This window comes from Felis catus, chromosome C2 (assembly GCF_018350175.1).
Source record: "Felis catus isolate Fca126 chromosome C2, F.catus_Fca126_mat1.0, whole genome shotgun sequence".
Taxonomy (NCBI): Eukaryota; Metazoa; Chordata; class Mammalia; order Carnivora; family Felidae; genus Felis; species Felis catus.
Genome location: NC_058376.1, coordinates 77039153 through 77056413, shown reverse-complemented (window position 1 = coordinate 77056413; position 17261 = coordinate 77039153).

Here is a 17261-nt window from a genome sequence, read left to right as displayed (position 1 = left end):
TGCCTTTCTCTGTGAGTATCATATAACAAATGTAGCAGGCATAGTGTTTAATTGCACAGTATCTTTTCTAATTAAATATGGTTATTTTTAATTCTTCTTCCTGTCAAATAACTATGTTGAACTTCTTGTTGAATTTCTCTTTCTGAAGCACTGAAGAAGGAGGAGGAGGATGGGGAGGAGTAAAAGAGGGGAAGAGCGGGAAAAAGAGGAGGGGGAGGAGGAAGATCATTTATGCCTTAGGAATTGCATTTTGAGGAGTAATTTGTTATGTGAAAAAAATACTATGTACTTAATGAATCCTTTGGAAATAAAGTGTTATATATAAAGCAAGCTATAATCAACGTTTTCTCCCTGCCTCTTCTGTCCAGGCCCAGTCCCCAGTTCCCCTCATGCACAACAAATATTAGCAAATTCAAAAGACCTGGACTGAGAGTATGCTTCTTGTCCCAGTTTGGGTTACTTCAAAAGCAGAGAGTCTGATAAAGAATACAGTGAAAACAGGAATTGAAGAAAACATTGATAGGTTAGAAGAGACCTCAGCCAACAAAGCATAAATCTTCAAGCCCTTTGTACTCAACTAACAGAAGGTCAGTCCCAGTGGGGATAACAAGAGTAGCTCCTAAGGAATGCGCACCTTGGGGTTATCCCACCCAAGGGACTGCTTCAGACAGATATAACAAAATACCAGGGCCAGTGGCTTAAACATCAGAAATTTACTTGTCACAGTTCTGGAGGCTAAAGAGTTCAATATCAAGGTTCAGGCAAGTTCCAGTACCTGGTGAGAGCTCTCTTCCTAGCTTGCAGGTGGCCTCAGTGTCCCCACCATGGTCTTTCCTCTGAACACAAGCTGAGACAGATCTCTGAAGTCTATTTCTCTTTTCATTACAACACCACTTCCATCTGATTAGATCCCCACATTTATGACCTCATTGAATCTCTATCACCTCTTCACAGGTTCTGTCTCCAGATATATTACGTTGGCAGTTAGGCCTTCAACATGAATTTTGGAAGGACACAAATATATGGTCTATATCAGGAGCTGAGGAATTTATGTACCAATTCCCATCACTTGTGGCACTTCTGGCCTACCACATGGGTGAACATAAGAGCTTTAGCAAACTGACAAAAGTGTGCAAGTTCTAGAAGTGGAGCAGGTATGTTGCAGTGGTAGAGAAGGGGGAACACGAGTGGGACGCCAACAGCAGCTGTTGTCCTTCTCTAATATTTTCTGAATAGACTCCTATAATTTCTCCATCTAAATGAACTTGGTCATATAGTGGAGAACTCAGAAATTCTGGATTCACATCAAATCACCAATGGAAATGTGTAACAAGGATCAGTTTTTACTGAATCCTTCTGTTTTATAATTTTATTTTTCTTAGTCATTTGTGTTTTCTTCCTATTGTGTCAAAATGACATAACCATGGACTCTAGAATCAGTCTCAATTTTTTTATTTCTTTATGACACAATAGGAAATTGTTTTCTTTTACCCATATTTTCAAAGTGCATCTTCATTTTTATTGCACTTTTATTGCTTTCTGTATTGAACTTCTCAGCACTTTAAAATAAAAACTATTGTTTTGAGTTCTCTTCCACAGCATCTTGTTTTGGGGTAATATAATCCTTTGTAGTTACTGTTGTTTGGAAAATTTTGTTTATAAAATTCACAAGAAGAAACATTAAGTTAGCAATATAAATTTATTTGTTCTCCTTCCTAAGACCACACTACACACTGTTACATATGTATACGCACATATAAATATACATATATATGTACACCCCCAACATAAATAGAAAAGTCAGAGGTGATTAGCAAATGATATATTTCAACAAATTTCTGAATGATAAAATGCAGATGGAAAAGTAGTTATGGATGTTGCAAGAAACTGGAAACAAAAGGCCAATTTTCACAGATGAATTTGACTCACACATGACAACAAGAAGGGGTAACTTTTTTTTAAGGAGACCACTTCACTTATTTCTTTATTTTTGAGAGGCTGTGTGTGTGCTCACCTATGCAGGGGAGGGGCAGAGAGGAGAGAGAATCTTGACAGACTTGTAGCTCCAGGTGGGGATCCATGGAGGGCTCATGGTGGGGCTCTATCTCATAATCTGAGCCAAAATCCAGAGTCAGTCGCTTAACCAGCTGATCCACCAAGGTGCCCTCAAAGGGAATCATTTTTAATGCAGAAGCTAAGAGAGTTTCAGGATTCAGAGGGAGCTGATGGGGAACATATTTGGATGAAAAGTTTGGGTGAAGTTAGGCTTATATTGTGAAACAAAGAAAATAGAATTAAAACTGACATGGATGTCATCACTGGTTCTGCATGACTCATATTCATACAATCAATGTGTTATATTGATACCCCATGTTTTGCACCAACCTATAGATGTAGAAAAGAAAGCCCACTTAAGACTATACAGAAGACCAATGTTATCAGACCACAGAGGACAGGAGTTAGAGGTACAAGGGTGGGAAGAGCACTAGCAGTAGCCTTGTTTCACAAAGTGGGGAGTGGAATGACTCCTGCGTGGACAGTAAGGAAGACATGCAGGCTTTAATACAGTTCTACAATTTCTAATCTATAAGCCTTAAATCTTAAGGGCTCTGAAAATCAGGAGTTTGTTTTCTTTTCTCTGAAATAAATTGGATGCAAAAGCTTACCCGATCTTAACGCATTTAGTGATAAAATATGATTAAAATAATATGAAGCTATTTATAGGTTTTGTTTATCACATTTGTTGTGGATATCTACACTTTTTGTTATAGAAATACAGGAAAAGATTTTAAGTATAGGATCTGCTCTAGACCCTGCAAAGGGTGTCATATATAATATCTATAAAGTAATACTTTTATTAAATCTGAAGTCATCTGAATTCCAAAATACATATGACCACACAGGTTTTGAATAAGAGATGGTGGGCAGGAACAAAATGTATAGAATTTTATGTAAATAACAAATACCAAATTTATGGGGGGAAATTTGGTGTGGGGGGGGAGAGAAGGAAAGACCTCAATGTGTTGGCAATACTTAATTTATCAAGTTGGGTAGTGGTTACATATGGATTTTTTATATTAAGTTATAGTCTTTTTTCCATGTAGGTGATAGGTGAGAATGATAAAAATGTAGCAACAAGGAACACTTAAAAATAATGACATAGCCATATTGGAAACGCATGGAAAGAAGAGATGAGAAGGTAGTCTAAATGTGCTAAATATTTTTTGGTCATAGCAGGAAAACAATAGGTGAAAAGTATATTTTCATAAACCAAAGAGTACATGCATATAATTTAGAGATACAGAGATAATATAACAAACAACAAAATTAAACTACAAGTCATTACCTTTAGAACTTAGGAGTGGGAATGGGGTGAACACTGTTGCTTTTAATCATGTCTATATATTATTTTGATGGTAACTTTAAAAATCAACGAATATTGGGGTGTCTGGGTGCCTCAGTTGGCTAAGCGTCTGACTTCAGCTCAGGTCATGATCTCGCGATTTGTGAGTACAATCCCTGTGTCAGGCTCTGTGCTGACAGCTCAGAGCCTTGAGCCTACTTCAGATTCTGTGTCTCCCTCTCTCTCAGCCCCTTCCCTGCTCATGCTCTGTCTCTCTCTCTCCAAAGTAAATAAACATAAAAAAATCAATGAACATTGATGCATTTCAAAGAGATTTCATGGATGAAAATCTTCAGATTTAATTGTTTTTGTAAAACACAGTTCTACTTTTAAAATAAAATGGAGTTTATTAGAAAATTGTCATGATTTAAGGAAAACTATTATTGTAAAAATAAAATGTAGCAAATGTGAAATTGCTGTGTAACCTGTACATACATATATATATTTACATAGAAAATAATATAGGGGAGTCTGGGTGGCTTAGTCAGTTGAGCGTCTGACTCTTGATTTAGGCACAGGTCATGATCTGAGAGTTGTGGGATCCTCCTTGTCAGGCTCAACACTGAGTGTGGAGCATGCTTAAGACTCTCTCTCTCTCTCTCTCTCTCTCCCTCTCTCTCCCTCTCTCTCCCTCTTTCCTTTCCCCCACTCATGTGCTCTCTCTCTTCCCTATAATTAAAATAAAATAAAATAAAATAAAATTTACAAATATTTACAAACATTTACATACAAATGCTCCCATTTAATAAAATATAAACTCCTTCACCTTACACTCTAAAATTTTCTATGAAACTTACATAGACACCACTAAATATTACTAAAACATACATATATAATTATTACCATAAAGCTTGTTGGTGGTGGGTACATCTTTCAGATTGCTGTTGTTATTCTTGGTGTCCTTTTCCTTCAGCATCAGGAATCAAGCTTCTTCCAAATCATCACTTCCAGGGTTTATTGTTCTCTCTCAAAAATCCTTTCATAATTATCACAAATTTGATATTTATATTTCAGGGATGCTCTATGCTATAATTTTAGAAAGGATTTAGAGGCAAAATTAAGTATCATACCATTCTGCATTGCCCCTCTGGGCACGTCCTGGTATTTTTCTCCTTTATGCTTTGATACTTGATATGAATTGACCTGAGATGTCTATATCCTTCCATTCTTGTTATCCAAAACTCCAAGGCTCAGCTCAGATGCTAGTTTGCTCACAATGCCTTTCTTGACCACCTAAAAAAATTTTTTTGGAAGTTGGTTCAAATTTAAAATGAGAGAAGAAAATTTGATTTGGTCTCTGAGGTCCATGCTCAAGAGTATCCCCAATTACATAAGTGTCAGAGGACAGTTATGAGGTATCATTTATTGGCTTTTTCATTCATTCATTCATTCATTCAGTGATTCAGTCAACAAATATCTCCAAGCAACTATAATGTGCTAGGAGTAACACTATTTCACTTTCCAGGTTTCTATAAAGCAAAGTAAAACATGCCTCACTATGGAAACAGCCATGCTTTATTACTAGGATCAGATCATAGAGCCATAAAAATAGTAAATGTTTTAATTTTACCTAAAACATATTTTCACTATGATGTAACAGAAGATGAGATGAGGTGCATTGAAACTAATGGCCACAGATCTCAGAAAGAGGAAGACAGTGCTGCATTTGGACCATGGGGCACAGACTTCCCCTTCCTAATCAATTATTTTCCTTGTTTGGAGAATTTTTGTTTTTAATTTTGGGTGAAATCACTTAACATGAAAACTATCCACTTAAATATTTCAGTGTATAATATTGTTAACTACAGGCACAATGTTGTACAGCAGATCTCTAGAATTTAATCATCTTGCATAACTAAACCTTTCTACCCATTGAATATGTTCTGAGCTTGAGCAAAAGTTTATGTCATCAAAAAAGTTAATTATTAAAAGTAAATAGCAGTTTTACTGTTCTGGAAATATTTCTTCTTGGTAATCACATTCAATATTAGTTGTGAACATCACAGAAAAAATATGTTTCCTTTTTATCTATAAACTATACAATGGCTAGTACTATCTTGGTTATCTCTGTATCTCCCTTAGTATTTGGGAACATTTCACTATACAGGTCAGGTGCTCAATGAATTCTTTACCCAATAGAAGGAGAAAAAAGAAATAAAATATTCCTTTTCTATGTCTTAAGGTCCACATTCCAAACCTGATTCTAATTCCTATAATCACTCGTTAAAACAAGGATATTGTAAAGATAATTTGAAATTACTGGTGTGCCTGGGTGTCTCAGTCGGTTAAACATCTGATTTTGGCTCAGGTCATGATCTCGTGGTTCATGAGTTCAAGCCCTGCGTCGGGCTCTGTGCTGACAGTTCAGAGCCTAGAGACTGCTTCAGATTCTGTGTCTCCCTCTCTCTGCCTGTCTTCCACTCCACTCTCTCTCCCTCTCTCTCAAAAATAAACATTAAAAAATTAAAAACAAATTGTAAATAATTTTAAAATAATCTAATTGAGAGATATGGTCTTTTTGGGGGGTGGGGGATAGCCATTCTAATTCAGCTTTCTTTTTTCCTCTGTGAATAATTTATGCATCTGATCTTTCTCTTCAAGGTTTAAAGAATGACAACAATGTTCTTGCTCTTTAATGTAACTTTGAGCAAATTAGTGGCTTTATTTTCATGACTAAGAAACAAAAGACTACATGGAAGCATATTCCTTGCTTTAGTTCATCTTTGTAAATGCCTTAATTTTAACCCTGTGAATACAAGAATATACCAAAACTTACCATTAGTCTTCATATTACCATACATAGATAATAGATGATAGATAGGTAGATACATAGATGGACAATAGATCGATGGAAGGAAGGAAGGAAGGAAGGAAGGAAGGAAGGAACTAATTACTATTATTCAATCATGCTACCATTTTCATGGTTTCTTATTTAAGTTTTAGTATGTAATTGTCTCCCTGTCTCAGCCTTCCTTTAGTGTTTTCAAACAATTCTTAAAGTATTTCCTTTTTTTTCCTTCCTTATTTTGCTATTTCATCCACAGGATATTATCTAACCCCAGTTTCCTCCTGGTTATGTATCAGAGCACTTGCCTTTTGAACATATCCACTTCCTTTTCTAATTATAGCCTATCTAGAGCAATTTTTCTTGTTTTTCAAAATTTTAAAATCTCGGTGCCTACATATCTTATTTTGAAGGAGCACTTGAAATATTTATTTTCGTGCAAGAAACTATAAAAAAGAAAATCACATGATAATTATATATCTATGCGTTAAGTTTGCTCCTACATATACAGTTCTATATAATTATCAACGTGTACAAAGTGCAGATAGATTGTCATGTAGCATCTGATGGCTGCCCTTATGCTGCAGAGTGTGTTTTCAGAAATAATTTCCTGCCACATTCCTGACTGTATTTGCAGCCTGAGTTGATCCCCTTCCCTGCTGTTCTCTGATCTGCCCCTGGGTTACTAACAGCCCCAACAGACAGACTGGCTCATGCTACCTGCTGCTCAGACACAGATTAACTCACTACCAGCCATATGGGCTAGCGACTTCATAAATTCCTCTCCTTTTGCTTTTGGCTCTTAGGAAAGTTAATGGACGGTTTTCTGGTGGCGAGAAAAACAACCTGGTGGTGTGCAGGCTGGGCAGTAATCACCTGCACCCCACACAACTGGCACCTCCATCTGCCTTTCGGCAGCTATTTGTGTGAAGGGAACAGATTATTGCTTTCCGTGTTATGCCTGCCATTTGCCTTAATTAGAAAGTCAAATGATTAAACACCTAATTCATATTTATATTATTTACGATAATTACTGAATGCCTTCATTGTTAAAAAGGGTCTCAAAATGTTTCTAGAGTTAAAAGAAATATAAATTATTTTGATGTATTTTAGCAAGTGTATTCACACACCTATGCTTATTTTTAAATGTAGTAAATATATATTCTAACAAACAATGTAATGAAGTTGTAAGATCACAGTCTATAAGTCTTCTGGTCTGGGTTCATTGTAACTTGGTTCCTTTTCTGTATCTTAATTCCCCCTGAAATATCTGAGGTGGTGAAAATAAAGCATAATTAGAAAACATCATCATGTAAGCATAAAATACCATTCACTGTTAACTATTGGCTTTTGGGAACTCAACACCAAAGGTTGTCAAGGAATCTTTATTCTAAACCTCAAAGCATATTCAGTATTGTCACTAGCAAGAGATCAATAATGCTCAGAATGTTAATAAATCCAGGTGATTTGCATCTCATCAGTCTTTAGATGATCTCCATCCCTGTCCTCCAAAATTAGTCTTTTATTAAATTTTTTTTTTACGTTTATTCATTTTTGAGACAGAGAGAGACAGAGCATGAATGGGGAAGAGAGAGAGGGAGACACAGAATCTGAAACAGGCTCCAGGCTCCGAGCTGTCAGCACAGAGCCCGATGCGGGGCTCGAACTCACGGACCGTGAGATCATGGCCTGAGCCGGTCGTACGCCCAACCGACTGAGCCACCCAGGCGCCCTGGTTTTAAATTTTTTTAATGTTTGTTTATTTTTGAGAGAGAGAGCGAGTACAAGTGGGGGAGAGGCAGAGAGAGAGTGAGACAGACTGTCAGCACAGAGCCTATCATGGGGCTGGAACCCACAAACCGTGAGATCATGACCTGAGCCGAAGTTGGGCACTTAACCTACTGAGCCACTTGGACGCTCCACTTTTTATTGGTTTTACAGATAGAATAATGGAAAACGAATAATTTGCTTTCAAATTAATAACTGATTAAAAATGTTTTATTTCATAAAAATGTTTTTCTCAGGTAGGAGTATAACTTTCTCAATCTTTTGATAACATATGTTGGAAACTAATATATTAGAAACAAAATACTTATTATTTTGTGAAGGTGATAATTTGGAAGTGATATAGATAACAAAGTGATTTCTAATAGCTGTCGATCCTTTATTAAATCTCTAATTTCCTTTGCACTTAAGAATTCTTTGAATGAGGGGGGTGCCTGGGTGGTTCAATGGGTTGGGTGTCTGACTTCAGCTCAGGTCATGATCTTGGCGGTTTGTGGGTTCGAGCCCCGCATCCGGTTCAGTGTTGACAGCTCCGAGCCTAGAGCCTGCATTAGATTCTGTGTCTCCCTCTCTGCCTCTCCCTAATACTCTGTCTTTCAAAAATAAATAAAAACTTTAAAAGAAGAAAAAAGAATTTCTTGAATGAGGGGATGCCTTGGTGGCTTAGTCAGTTAAGCGTCTGACTCTTGATTTTGGCTCAGATAGTAATCTCACGGTTCGTGGGTTCAAGACCCACACCAGACTCTCACTGGCAGCACAGAGCCTGCTTGGGATTCTATCTCCCTCTCTCTCCACTGCTTCCCTATTTCTCTCTCAAAAATAAATAAATAAACATTAAAAAAAAAACAAGAATTCCTTGAATGAAATTTTAAAAAAATGAATAAATATTCCGTTTCCTTACTAAAATAATCTGTTAGCTTGAATGCTTTTTATATGAAAATATGATATATAATACTGTGTTTTTAATTATTTTTTGCATTTTTTAATTTTAATATGCTATTAAGGCTTTGTGGAAGTAACATTAATGTTAATTTGATACTGATTTCCATAGGTAAAAACAATATTATAATATCAAAGCATCATTTTATTTGTTATAGAATATATATGGTTTTACTTATATTATGTGTTATGTGATGTTTGATAAATTCTATGCATGCTGTGTGTAGGTGTGTGCGTGTCTAACTGCATTCTTGGTGAGGTACTTTAAAAAAGCTGGTATGTACTCAAAATCGATCATGTATTCCGTCTAATGAAAATGTATTTTGGTATTCTCCCTACTCTTTATTTTTAAATATTTAATAATGATGGGAAGCACATCTTAACTGACTTTGAATACTACTGCCTATCAGAACCTCACATTATTAAATACGATATAAATCTTTAATTGTTGAATGATTGAATGGGAGCAACCAAGAATAAAGGACACTTTAGGGTCATCTTCCTGTTATAATATGAGGGGTTATTACACTTGCCTGGTACATTAGAAATTAGAACGAGTGAATAAATTAATGAGACAATAAATGAACTGAAAATACTTATTGAAGATCGACCATGGCAAATATTATGAATAGTAATCTGAGCTAAAACTGATTGAGTTCAATATTTTCACTAAATTGCAAGAAGTCATTGTTTAAAATTTGGAATTGACCATTTACTACATATTATTTTAAGCAATCTTGATATTCAGAAATAATCTATAACCTCTCTTTCTCTCACTATATAGCGAGAGCTTATTTTGATTATTTTTGAAGGGTCTCTGCTCGCCTTTACATATATAAAGGCCCAAAATGGCATTACTTAAGCCATAACCAAATCTGGACCTAATACCTAACCTAACTGCAGTTTCAACCTCTTGCAAAAATGTAGTCTTAACCAGTCAGTCAGGAATTTTCTGATCAGTATCAGTGAGGTCATCTGTCACATAGGCCCTCTCTATTTCACAAAGGAAAATGAGGTAATCTGCATGAAAAGACCTCACTTCTTATAAGGGAAGGTGATCTTGCCTAAAACAATCTTTGTTTTCTTTTGCTCATAACTTCACGCCCCATCTTCCTTCCTTTATATAAAAACCTTCCATTTTGTACAGCTCCTTGGAACTCCCCTCTACTTGCTGGATGGGATGCTTCCTAATTTATGAGTCGGTTAATAAAATCAATAAGATCTTCAAATTTACTCAGTTGAACTTTGCTATATATATATATATATATATATATATAGGCGCATGTATGGCTCAGTTGGTTACGTGTCCAGCAGCTCAGGTCATGATTTTGTGGTTCATAGGTTCAAGCCCCGCGTCAGACTCTATGTTGACAGCTCAGAGCCTGGAGCCTGGTTCAGATTCTGTGTCTCTCTCTCCTCTGCCCCTTCCCTGCTCACACTCAGTCTCTCTCTCAAAAATAAATAAAAACATTAAAAAAAATCAGAGAGAGAAACACACATATATATTTAAAATAAAGGGGCGCCTGGGTGGCGCAGTCGGTTAAGCGTCTGACTTCAGCCAGGTCACGATCTCGCGGTCCATGAGTTCGAGCCCCGCGTCAGGCTCTGGGCTGATGGCTCAGAGCCTGGAGCCTGTTTCCAATTCTGTCTCCCTCTCTCTCTGCCCCTCCCCCGTTCATGCTCTGTCTCTCTCTGTCCCAAAAATAAATAAACGTTGAAAAAAAAATTAAAAAAAAATAAAATTATAAATTTGTATATAATCTCCTACTGGCTCTGTTTCTCTGGAGATCCTGACTAATATGAGCTTATAATTACCCCAAAGCTGGAACAGAACAGCCATGTGTTAATTCTGAGAAAAGTAGAGTGAGCTTATTAAGAATTCAGTTTTTGGGGGCACCTGGGTGGCTCAGTTGGTTGCGCATCTGAGTCTTGATTTCAGACCAGGTCATGATCCCAGGGTTGTGGGATTGAGCCCTGTGTTGAGCCCCAAGCCTGGCTTCATGCTGTGCTCACACTCTTTCTTTAAAATAAAATTTAAAAAAAAAAGAATTCAGTTTTGTTTTCTGTTTGAAAATTAATAGTGACCTACTGCTTAAACTTGGCTAGTTATCTAGTGGCTCTCAAGGCATTTTTACTTTGGGTTATTAACTAATTCTTTAGGTCAAAAAATGCTACATTTTTTGACATAAATGAGAAGCTAAAATCACTTTCTATTTGGAAACCTTTCATCACTTCCCGGTAACTTTCCCTTAGAGTGGTCATTGCCTTCTCACTCTGGCGAACAGCTTGCCCTGGAGCACACTATTGTTAGCTTCATAAACTGTCTCACATGCATCTTTTGTGTCTCTTTTGTGCATGGACTTTCATGAAATTAGTACCAAGGAATTTGTAGTAGCCCAAAGCTGGACCTCATTCTTGTGTGCCAGAGGAAAAAGCCAGATAGCAAAAATAGAGGATTTGAGTGTTTGTTCTTCGTAAGTACTCAGAAATATCCAATAGCGGCATGTGAACAAACTAATAAAAAGTTAAATGTTTTTATTTGATTGAATAAAGACACCTATCTTTGTTTGATAAAAGAGCTCTTAAGTAAATAAATCCTTAACTTGAGCTTCAAACATATATGTAGGAAACTATGGATGTAAGGAGGGAAGACAGATCCCATAAAATCAAACAATACAGGCTCTTGTGATTCAAGAAAACACTATAATTAAAGACTTTCACTAGTTAGCTCAGTCTGGGGTACTGGGTTGGTATTGTCCATGGTAGATGGGGCTTGCTACTGGGGCTTCTAGTAGGTGAGTTTACTGTCTGTGCTCTGAAGTCAGTAGGGGTGTTGCTGACTGGGCTCCACATTCAAGTAGGGCTTCTGGCTGTGCCCTATGGTCAGGTGGAGTCACTAGCTGCATCCTTCATTCACCTCTAGCCACATCTAGATCATAGGGTGTGTCCCATCATAGGGTAGAACACCAGTTGGAATCTACTATTGGTCAGGGCTCATGAGCTGAGCTCCACAATTGCTCCTGGTCAGGTGAGACCTCAGACTGTGCTCCATAACTAGATAGTGCTGCTGGCTGGACTCTGTATTCAGAAGTTGAGTGAGGCTCCAGTATGGGCTTCATGATTGAGTAGGTCTCTGGCTGTGTTCCACTGTTGGGCAAGGTCATTGGCTAGGCTGTGTAGTATAGAGGGACCTTCAGCTCTATCCTGCAGCTTAAAGGAGCTAGAGACTGTCCTCTGAATTTCCAAAGGGCCACTACCCAGGATTTCTCAATGGATGGAGACAGATTATGCGTCATGATTGGATGGAGTCACTGGCTGGGCTCCTTGACTAGAAGAGAAAACAGGATTTGTTCAGCCACCATACAAGACCACAGGCCGGGATCTGAGGCTACCCAGGATCAGTATTCAGGCTGTTTGGTTATGCAAGGCTAGGGGTTATACTTAAAAGTTGGGTAAAGCTATTGGTTTGGCTTCTTACCCAAATGGGCAATTACGATGTGTTCTATAGCTGCCTGCATTCTCATGCCAAGCTTCCTGGTTGGGAGGGACTAAAGACCAAACTGCACAGTTGAATGGGGCTGCAAATTTACTTCCCTGCCCAGATGAGCCTTAGTACAGGCTCCATGGCTGAACACCCAGATCATACAGTACTGTAATCCAGCTGCCTGTTAAGTTAAGGCCCTCAGTTTGGCTCTGCAGATGGGCAGAGTCACTGGCTGGGTTCTGTTTGGGAACTGCCACTGTATTGAGGCAAGATGGCGGCTTAGGAGGACGCTGGGCTCACCGCGCGTCCTGCTAATCACTTAGATTCCACCTACACCTGCCTAAATAACTCAGGAACAGTCATGAGGAGCTGAAAAACGCTTTAAACGAAATGCATAACAAAATGGAAACCACCACAGCTCGGCTTGAAGAGGCAGAGGAGAGAATAGGTGAACTAGAAGATAAAGTTATGGAAAAAGAGGAAGCTGAGAAAAAGAGAGATAAAAAAATCCAGGAGTATGAGGGGAAAATTAGAGAACTAAGTGATACACTAAAAAGAAATAATATACGCATAATTGGTATCCCAGAGGAGGAAGAGAGAGGGAAAGGTGCTGAAGGGGTACTTGAAGAAATAATAGCTGAGAACTTCCCTGAACTGGGGAAGGAAAAAGGCATTGAAATCCAAGAGGCACAGAGAACTCCCTTCAGACGTAACTTGAATCGATCTTCTGCACGACATATCATAGTGAAACTGGCAAAATACAAGGATAAAGAGAAAATTCTGAAAGCAGCAAGGGGTAAACGTGCCCTCACATATAAACGGAGACCTATAAGACTCGTGACTGATCTCTCTTTTGAAACTTGGCAGGCCAGAAAGAATTGGCACGAGATTTTCAGGGTGCTAGACAAAAAAAATATGCAGCCAAGAATCCTTTATCCAGCAAGTCTGTCATTTAGAATAGAAAGAGAGATAAAGGTCTTCCCAAACAAACAAAAACTGAAGGAATGTGTCACCACTAAACCAGCCCTACAAGAGATCCTAAGGGGGACCCTGTGAGACAAAGTCCCAGAGACATCACTACAAGCATAAAACATACAGACATCACAATGACTCTAAACCCGTATCTTTCTATAATAACACTGAATGTAAATGGATTAAATGCACCAACCAAAAGACATAGGGTATCAGAATGGATAAAAAAACAAGACCCATCTATTTGCTGTCTACAAGAGACTCATTTTAGACCTGAGGACACCTTTAGATTGAGAGTGAGGGGATGGAGAACTATTTATCATGCGACTGGAAGCCAAAAGAAAGCTGGAGTAGCCATACTTATATCAGACAAACTAGACTTTAAATTAAAGGCTGTAACAAGAGATGAAGAAGGACATTATATAATAGTTACAGGGTCTATCCATCAGGAAGAGCTAACAATTATAAATGTCTATGCGTCAAATACCGGAGCCCCCAAATATATAAAACAATTACTCATAAACATAAGCAACCTTATCGATAAGAATGTGGTAATTGCAGGGGACTTTAACACCCCACTTACAGAAATGGATAGATCATCTAGACACACGGTCAATAAAGAAACAAGGGCCCTGAATGATACATTGGATCAGATGGACTTGACAGATATATTTAGAACTCTACATCCCAAAGCAACAGAATATACTTTCTTCTCGAGTGCACATGAAACATTCTCCAAGATAGATCATATACTGGGTCACAAAACAGCCCTTCATAAGTTTACAAGAATTGAAATTATACCATGCATACTTTCAGACCACAATGTTATGAAGCTTGAAATCAACCACAGACAAAAGTCTGGAAAACCTCCAAAAGCATGGAGGTTAAAGAACACCCTACTAACGAATGAGTGGGTCAACCAGGCAATTAGAGAAGAAATTAAAAAATATATGGAAACAACCGAAAATGAAAATACAACAATCCAAACGCTTTGGGACGCAGCGAAGGCAGTCCTGAGAGGAAAATACATTGCAATCCAGGCCTATCTCAAGAAACAAGAAAAATCCCAAATACAAAATCTAACAGCACACCTAAAGGAACTAGAAGCAGAACAGCAAAGGCAGCCTAAACCCAGCAGAAGAAGAGAAATAATAAAGATCAGAGCAGAAATAAACAATATAGAATCTAAAAAAACTGTAGAGCAGATCAATGAAACCAAGAGTTGGTTTTTTGAAAAAATAAACAAAATTGACAAACCTCTAGCCAGGCTTCTCAAAAAGAAAAGGGAGATGACCCAAATAGATAAAATCATGAATGAAAATGGAATTATCACAACCAATCCCTCAGAGATACAAACAATTATCAGGGAATACTAAGAAAAATTATATGCCAACAAATTGGACAACCTGGAAGAAATGGACCAATTCCTGAACACCCACACTCTTCCAAAACTCAATCAGGAGGAAATAGAAAGCTTGAACAGACCCATAACCAGCGAAGAAATTGAATCGGTTATCAAAAATCTCCCAACAAATAAGAGTCCAGGACCAGATGGCTTCCCAGGGGAGTTCTACCAGACGTTTAAAGCAGAGATAATACCTATCCTTCTCAAGCTATTCCAAGAAATAGAAAGGGAAGGAAAACTTCCAGACTCATTCTATGAAGCCAGTATTACTTTGATTCCTAAACCAGACAGAGACCCAGTAAAAAAAGAGAACTACAGGCCAATATCCCTGATGAATATGGATGCAAAAATTCTCAATAAGATACTAGCAAATCGAATTCAACGGCATATAAAAAGAATTATTCACCATGATCAAGTGGGATTCATTCCTGGGATGCAGGGCTGGTTCAACATTCGCAAATCAATCAACGTGATACATCACATTAACAAAAAAAGAGAGAAGAACCATATGATCCTGTCAATCGATGCAGAAAAGGCCTTTGACAAAATCCAGCACCCTTTCTTAATAAAAACCCTTGAGAAAGTCGGGATAGAAGGAACATACTTAAAGATCATAAAAACCATTTATGAAAAGCCCACAGCTAACATCATCCTCAACGGGGAAAAACTGAGAGCTTTTCCCCTGAGATCAGGAACACGACAAGGATGCCCACTCTCACCGCTGCTGTTTAACATAGTGCTGGAAGTTCTAGCATCAGCAATCAGACAACAAAAGGAAATCAAAGGCATCAAAATTGGCAAAGATGAAGTCAAGCTTTCGCTTTTTGCAGATGACATGATATTATACATGGAAAATCCGATAGACTCCACCAAAAGTCTGCTAGAACTGATACAGGAATTCAGCAAAGTTCCAGGATACAAAATCAATGTACAGAAATCAGTTGCATTCTTATACACTAACAATGAAGCAACAGAAAGACAAATAAACTGAACCCATCCACAATTGCACCAAGAAGCATAAAATACCTAGGAATAAATCTAACCAAAGATGTAAAGGATCTGTATATTGAAAACTATAGAAAGCTTATGAAGGAAATTGAAGAAGATTTAAAGAAATGGAAAGACATTCCCTGCTCATGGATTGGAAAAGTAAATATTGTCAAAATGTCAATACTACCCAAAGCTATCTACACATTCAATGCAATCCCAATCAAAATTGCACCAGCATTCTTCTCGAAACTAGAACAAGCAATCCTAAAATTCATATGGAACCACAAAAGGCCCCGAATAGCCAAAGGAATTTTGAAGAAGAAGACCAAAGCAGGAGGCATCACAATCCCAGACTTTAGCCTCTACTACAAAGCTGTCATCATCAAGACAGCATGGTATTGGCACAAAAACAGACACATAGACCAATGGAATAGAATAGAAACCCCAGAACTAGACCCACAAACGTATGGCCAACTAATCTTTGACAAAGCAGGAAAGAACATCCAATGGAAAAAAAGACAGCCTCTTTAACAAATGGTGCTGGGAGAACTGGACAGCAACATGCAGAAGGTTGAAACTAGACCACTTTCTCACACCATTCACAAAAATAAACTCAAAATGGATAAAGGACCTAAATGTGAGACAGGAAACCATCAAAACCTTAGAGGAGAAAGCAGGAAAAGACCTCTCTGACCTCAGCCGTAGCAATCTCTTACTCGACGCATACCCAAAGGCAAGGGAATTGAAAGCAAAAGTGAATTACTGGGACCTTATGAAGATAAAAAGCTTCTGCACAGCAAAGGAAACAACCAACAAAACTAAAAGGCAACCAACGGAATGGGAAAAGATATTCGCAAATGACATATTGGACAAAGGGCTAGTATCCAAAATCTATAAAGAGCTCACCAAACTCCACACCCGAAAAACAAATAACCCAGTGAAGAAATGGGCAGAAAACATGAATAGACACTTCTCTAAAGAAGACATCCGGATGGCCAACAGGCACATGAAAAGATGTTCAGCGTCGCTCCTCATCAGGGAAATACAAATCAAAACCACACTCAGGTATCACCTCACGCCAGTCAGAGTGGCCAAAATGAACAAATCAGGAGACTATAGATGCTGGAGAGGATGTGGAGAAACAGGAACCCTCTTGCACTGTTGGTGGGAATGCAAATTGGTGCAGCTGCTCTGGAAAGCAGTGTGGAGGTTCCTCAGAAAATTAAAAATAGACCTACCCTATGACCCAGCAATAGCACTGCTAGGAATTTACCCAAGGGATACAGGAGTACTGATGCATAGGGCCACTTGTACCCCAATGTTCATAGCAGCACTCTCAACAATAGCCAAATTATGGAAAGAGCCTAAATGTCCATCAACTGATGAATGGATAAAGAAATTGTGGTTTATATACACAATGGAATATTACGTGGCAATGAGAAAAAATGAAATATGGCCTTTTGTAGCAACGTGGATGGAACTGGAGAGTGTGATGCTA